This window comes from Mobula hypostoma, chromosome 7, assembly GCF_963921235.1.
Source record: "Mobula hypostoma chromosome 7, sMobHyp1.1, whole genome shotgun sequence".
Classification (NCBI taxonomy): domain Eukaryota; kingdom Metazoa; phylum Chordata; class Chondrichthyes; order Myliobatiformes; family Myliobatidae; genus Mobula; species Mobula hypostoma.
The window spans coordinates 18,481,996-18,488,586 of NC_086103.1; the positions used below are offsets into that span (position 1 = coordinate 18,481,996).

At 43.0% G+C, this 6,591-nt stretch overlaps 1 protein-coding gene across 1 annotated transcript in view; it reads right to left on the reverse strand.

The window, feature by feature from the left end:
* The window catches only part of LOC134348851 (uncharacterized), a 75,258-nt gene extending 69,158 nt beyond the window's left edge, over window positions 1-6,100 (reverse strand). The window contains exon 1 of the mRNA XM_063052634.1: window positions 5,974-6,100. The gene's annotated coding sequence lies outside the window, so the exon portion shown is untranslated. The remainder of the gene's footprint in view (window positions 1-5,973) is intronic.
* Between the last annotated feature and the right edge of the window lie 491 nt (window positions 6,101-6,591).

Consider the following 6,591-nt stretch of genomic DNA (forward strand, 5'->3'; position numbering starts at 1 on the left):
GTTGTAAAACCGGATGTAGTGTGTATTCAGGAAAATTGGTTGAAACCAACTCTGGACTTTGTGGTATATGGGTATACAATGATAAGAAAAGATAGAAATCTAAGGCGAGGAGGAGTTGAGCTATGTTAATCAAGCAAGGTATACCATATAGGGTACTGGAAAAAGGAGATGATCAGGAATACATAGTGGTGGAAGTGTGGGAGAGAGGGGAGGGAGTGGTTATAATTAACTACTACAATCCATGTAAAAGGTTGGATTTGGACAGCCTATTAAGGATACAAGGACAAAACAGACTTAAAGTAGTGTGGTGTGCAGATTTCAATGCTCACAGCACAAGATGGGGGGATCCGATTACAGATCCAAATGGAAAGGTAATTGAAGATTTGATGGAAGAAAGGGATTTGGTGTGTACGAATGATGGTAGAGGAATAAGGATAAATATAACAACAGGAACTGAGTCAGTATTAGATATTACATTAGTGTCTAATACCTTGGCTGGAGTTAGTAACTGGGGAGTTTGGACTGCTTCAGCAATAGGCAGTGATCACTCCCCATTTTTATGTTCAGTGGGTGAAAGTGTTGAAGTAAGACCAGATGGTGGAATCCCAAAAGTGGGTGATTGGTAAAGCAGACTGGGGTAAGTTCCAGAACTTGAGTGAAGAAGCATTGATAAGGATTGACATTTCTGGAAATATAGATGAATTAAACTTCAGCAATTATTATGGCAGCAGAAGGATCTATACCTAGGAGTAAAAATAGGATGAATAGAAAACTGGTACCATGGTGGAGAGGTGAATGTTGTCAGTCTTTAAAAAACAGAAATAGAGCATTTAGGCTAGTTAAAAGAACCCATAATATGCAGCATTTGATTCAATATAAGAAGGCACAGGCAGTGGTGAGAAGAACTATACATCAAGCTAAAAGGGCAAGTTGGAGGAGTTTTTGCAACAAAATAGGAAGAACAACAGCTGTGAGAGAGGTATGGGGAATGATTAAGACAATGGGGGGAGATAGAAGGGAATGGGAATATCCAGTAATGATATCTGAGGAGGAAACAGCAGGTCTCCAGTAGGGATAAGGCTGAGATCATGGCCAAGTTGTTTGTATAGATAACACAGTTCAGAAAATTTGTCTAAAGAAGGGAGAAGGAGAAGGGAAAGAACAATGAGTCAACACCCAGGTGTGTTAAACAGGAGGGAAGAAACAGAGGATATAATTGATGATCCATTTACGTTGGCAGAAATGGTGAGAGCAATGAAGAGATCGAGACCAACCTTCTCAGGGAAAGATCTGATATGCTATGTTATGCTAAAAAATCTAGGAGAAGGAGCGCTCTTGAAATTGCTGTATTTTTGTTACTGAGTGTGGGAGGAGGGAAGATTACCAAGTGCATGGAAAGAAGCAGTAGTAATTCCAATAAGGAAACCTGGCAAGGATCTGTCAAAACCCACTAGCTACAGACCAATACCATTAACATCAAATATATGCAAGATAATGGAAAGGATGAACAGAAAGGTTATTGTATGAGCTTGAGAAGAGGGGAATGCTGGCAAGTTATCAGTGTGGTTTTAGGAAGGGAAGGATTTCCATGGACTCTGTTAAGGTTAGAGACTGAAATAAGAAAGGCCCAGGCAAATAAAGAGTCAGTAGTTGCAGTGTTTTTTGACAGAGAAAAAGCCAATGATATGATGTGGAAGGAAGGGTTGTTAATTAAACTGCACAAGATGGGGGTTGGTGGGAGAGTTTTTAATTGGATTAAAATTTTTTTGTTTGGTAGAACACTCAAGTTCAGATTGGATCAGAATTATCAAAACAGTACATAGTGGGAAATGGCACACTTCAAGTTAGTGTTATTAGCCCGTTACTTTTCATCATTATGATCAACGATGTCTTCACAAAGGTACCAGTGGATAGAGGTAGGTCACTGTTTGCGGATGATGGGGCCTTGTGGAAAAGAGGCAGGAATATGGAGCATATAGTCATGAAACTACAAGGAGCAATGGTGAAGTGGTGGAATGGGGTTATGACAGGCTGATTTGCCCCATTCGGAGAAATGGCGTTGTTACAGTACATCGACGACCTGTTGCCGGCTTCCATGAATGGGCATGTTTGCAGACAGGACTCGGTCATCATTCTGAGTCACCTAGCTGCAAGGGACCACTGTACTTCAAAGGACTTGGGCTGCAGCGCACAGCTGCTATCTAGGTCCACAATGAAGCAACAGCTAATAACCTTCCTGGGCATGATGAACTACTGTCGCCAGTGGGTCCCAGAGTATAGAGCCCTCTGACGCAAGCCCAGAAGGTGCCAGACACCATACAGTGGATAGGGGAAAGGGAGGCCACTTTCGCCACACTACGCCAAGCCCTGTTGCAGGCCCCCGCTCTTGGTCTGCCAGACTACACCAGGGTTTCGCCAATGCTGTCCAAGAACATGGAGGACTTTGAAAACCCATTGCCTACTACTCAACTCTCCGCCCTCCCCTGTTGTTTGCTTCCAAGCAGTGGCTGCCGTGGCGCTGATGGTTGAGAAGGCAACTTCGTTAATCCTTGACCAATCCTGCACGGTCTTGGCACCCCAAGTGCTACTACTCAATTTGGTGGCTACCCAACATTTCACCACAGCCTGCCGGATGGGCTACGAGCTGATGCTCCTTAGTAAACTCAATCTCGCATTTAAGTTTGTCAAGCACTTAACCCTTCTACCCTAGCACCCTATCCTGAACCAACTGAGCTCCCCAGTTGTTTGAAGGTAGCTGACACTGTAACCTCACCCAGATCAGACCTCTACTCCACCCCGTTAAGCAACCCAAAACTGATCCTTTTTACAGATGGGTCTACTTGTTAGCCTAATGACCATTCTGGCAGGATATGCGGTAGAAACGCCCTTGAGATGCTAGAGTCTGCATCCCTTCACCAGGAACACCAGGAAAGGCAGCTGAATTGATTGCCCTAATCTGAACTTGTAAGATCGGTAACATCTACACTGACACCTGCTATGTTTTTGGTGTGGCCCATGATTTCGGTACTCTGTGGAAGCAATGGTGCTCCATTACACCTTCGGGTAAACCCATTAAACATGCCCACCTAATCACAAATCTTTTGTACGTGTGACGAGGTCCTGAATTACCCCTATGAACTGTGCTTTTTAAAAGAGAGAGAGAGAGAGGTGCCCAACACAAACACCTTGTTAAAAAGAGAGAGAGGTGAAGACTTCTCACAGCATGTTTATACTTTCTACAAGGATGCTGCCTGCTTGGAAATTCTTACAGTGAGAGAAGGGAGGAGCTGTTTGAGAGACAGTTGGTATTCAGCACCGTGAGATATATAGGTCAGATGATAGACATGGAGACACATGGTTTTGGACACTGAATGAGCTTTGTTCTACTCACAGAAAAAGTGGGTTTTGGAAGATCGATCAGGCAGATTGATCAGTGGCTCTGGCAGTGTGAAAAAGGGAGTGACTGGTGGGGAGTTATTTGTGTGTCCAATCCTCGCCTGTGTTGACAATTCTACCACAGAAGTATGGTCCCCTTTGTTGTGGTCACAGTCGGTGACTTCTAAAGGATTTTGGAGGACAAAGGGAAGATCAACGGCATCAGCTCACCTGAAGACTCAAATCTCTCCCCCCTCTCTCTCCATCACTACTCAACTCAATACCACGAACTGAACTGAACTTTACTCATCATCGTAAGACTATCTATTTACTCCTAGACTTGAAAAAGCTTGGTTTTCATATATTTCCCCACTTATTTATATATATTCATTGCTAACCTGTTAAATTTATCTGCATTTATATTACAGTATTGCGTAGTTACTAAACAAATACCATTAGTTAATAGCAATACTGGACTCCAAAGTGTTTTCCATTTCTGCTGGTTCTTTAACCGGTCACAGGGTATGTGACACAGGCAGTACAGATGGCATGAAGATTAGCAAATATAGAGTTGACATGGATAGGCTTTTTCCATTGAGAGTGGGGGAGATTCAAACAAGAGGACATGAGTTGAAAGTTAAAGGGAAAAAGTTTGGGTTAACATGAGAGGGAACTTCTTTACTCAGAGAGTGGTGGCTGTGTGGAACGAGCTTCCAGCAGAAGTGGTTGAGGCAGGTTCGATGTTGTCATTTAAAGTTAAACTGGACAGCTATATGGACAGGAAAGGAATGGAGGGTTATGGGCTGAGTGCAGGTCGGTGAGACTAGATGAGAGTAAGAGTTCGGCATGGACTAGAAGGGCCAGAGATGGCCTGTTTCCGTGGTGTAATTGTTATATGGTTATATGGTAAAATTAGTCAGCTCCATCATGGGTACCAGCCCCCGTAGTACTCTAGATATCTTCAAGAAGCTGTGCCTTAGGAATGTGGCGTCCATTATTAAGGATCCCCACTATGCTCTCTTCATATGGTGACTGTCGGAAAGGAGGTACAGAAGCCTGAAGGCATACACTAAATGGACATTGAAGCAAGGAGCACGACCTCTCTGCTTCTTTATTTCTGTTATTTTTGCATGGCTTATTTTAATCTAAACATTTAACAGACATATAATGTAAATTAGTTTTTTTCTCTCTATTTATTTATCATGTATTTCATTGTACTGCAGCTATAAAGTTAACAAATTTCACAAGATATGCTGGTGATATTAAATCTGATTCTGATTTGGATACTTTCCTGTACGTAGATGACTGAAACTGCACACAATACTCAAAGTTTGGTGTCAGCTCTGTCCCAGTACACTGATTTATGAAGGTCAATGTACCCAAAACTCTTTGTGGCACCCTAACTACCTATGATGACACTTTTTAGAATTTTAAATCTGTATACCCAGATCGCCTTTGCTTTGCCACAGTCCTCAGGGTCCTGCTGGTCACTGTGTAAGACTGACCCTGGTTTGTCCTTCTAAAGTGCAACACTTCACACTTAAATCCCATCTGCCATCTGTCAGTCTATTTTTCCAGCTGGTTTCTATCCCACTACAAGCTTTGATGGTCTTCCTTGTTGCCCACGACCATTTTTGCTAGCAGCTTGTTCCACACTCGCAAAACCTGACTGAAGAAATTCTGGAATTACGGCTACCGATCTGTGTTTTCATGGAACATAGAAATCTACAGCACATTACAGGCCCTTCAATCCACAATGTTGTGCCGACCATGTAACCTACTCTAGAAAATGCCTAGAATTTCCCTACTACATAGCTGTCTATTTTTCTAAGCTCCATGTACCTTTCTAAGAGTCTCTCAAAAGACCCTGTTGTATCCGCCTCCACCACCGTCGCTGGCAGCCCATTCCACGCACCCTGTACTCTCTATGTGAAAAACTTACCTCTGACATCCCCCTGTACCTACCTCCAAGCACCTTAAAACTATGTCTTTTCATGTTCACCATTACAGCCCTGGGAAAAAGCCTCTGGCTATCCACACGATCAATGCCTCTCATCATCTTACACACTTCTCAGGTCACTTCCCATCCTCCGTTGCGCCATTCATTTCACATTAAGGAGCTGCCCGTTTAATTTGTCTGTGATATTCAACTACACCCTTCTCAGCAACATGTTTCAACTGAGTTTGACTTCACTGTTCAGGTCATGAACTGAACAGGCAGCAGAATAGTGAGGGAGAATTAAAACCTCAAACAGTCCCAGAATGTCGGCGGGGAACAGGAAAAATTAAATCCATTTTGACATTCAAAGTGTTGTATTGTCCAGACAACAAGAAGGAAAGATTAAAATCTCAGTAATATGGGATGCTGTTAATTGATCTATGAGAACCCGCCGTCATTGCAATTGAGAGGAAACCAAGAAAGAGAACAAATAATGTCTTAATGCCCTTGTTTAATTGACAATGAGACAGACTGCAACAGTAGAATTGATTGAAAGAGAGAAGCATCAAACATTACAAGATAATTAACATTGAGTTCAATGTCTGACCCCATTTAAACTTCTCTTTTCCTTGAAGTGAGATTGCAGTAAGGTCGCCTACCTTTGAGGAAGATGGTGGTGACAGAGTCCAGATGCTGAGAATAGAAACTCTGAGCGCAGTGACACACGCAGACTCTACGCTGTAAGTGACAGCATCTCTCGCGAAACCACAGGGCAGGGCAGCTTCAGCTCAGCTTCCTCTTCAGCTCAGGGTTCAGACATCACTGGTGTTAAGTATGCTTGAGCCAATGGAAACTCAGAATGACATAGCTGAGTTGAACAATCCAAAAATGGGAAGTTACTGAACATAGAAACATAGAAAACCTACAGCACAATACAGGCCTTTCGGCCCACAAAGTTGTGCAGAATATGTCCTTACCTTAGAAATTACTAGGCTTACCCAAAGCCCTCTATTTTGCTAAGCTTCATGTACCTATCTAAAAATCTCTTAAAAGACCCTATCGTATCCGCCTCCACCACTGTTGCCGGCAGCCCATTCTATGCACTCACCACTCTCTGCGTAAAAAACTTACCCCTGACATCTCCTCTGTACCTACTCCCCAACACCTTAAACCATTTTGTGGCAACCATTACAGCCCTGGGAAAAAGCCTCTGACTATCCACATGATCAATGCCTCTCATCATCTTATACATCTCTATTAGGTCACCTCTCATCCTC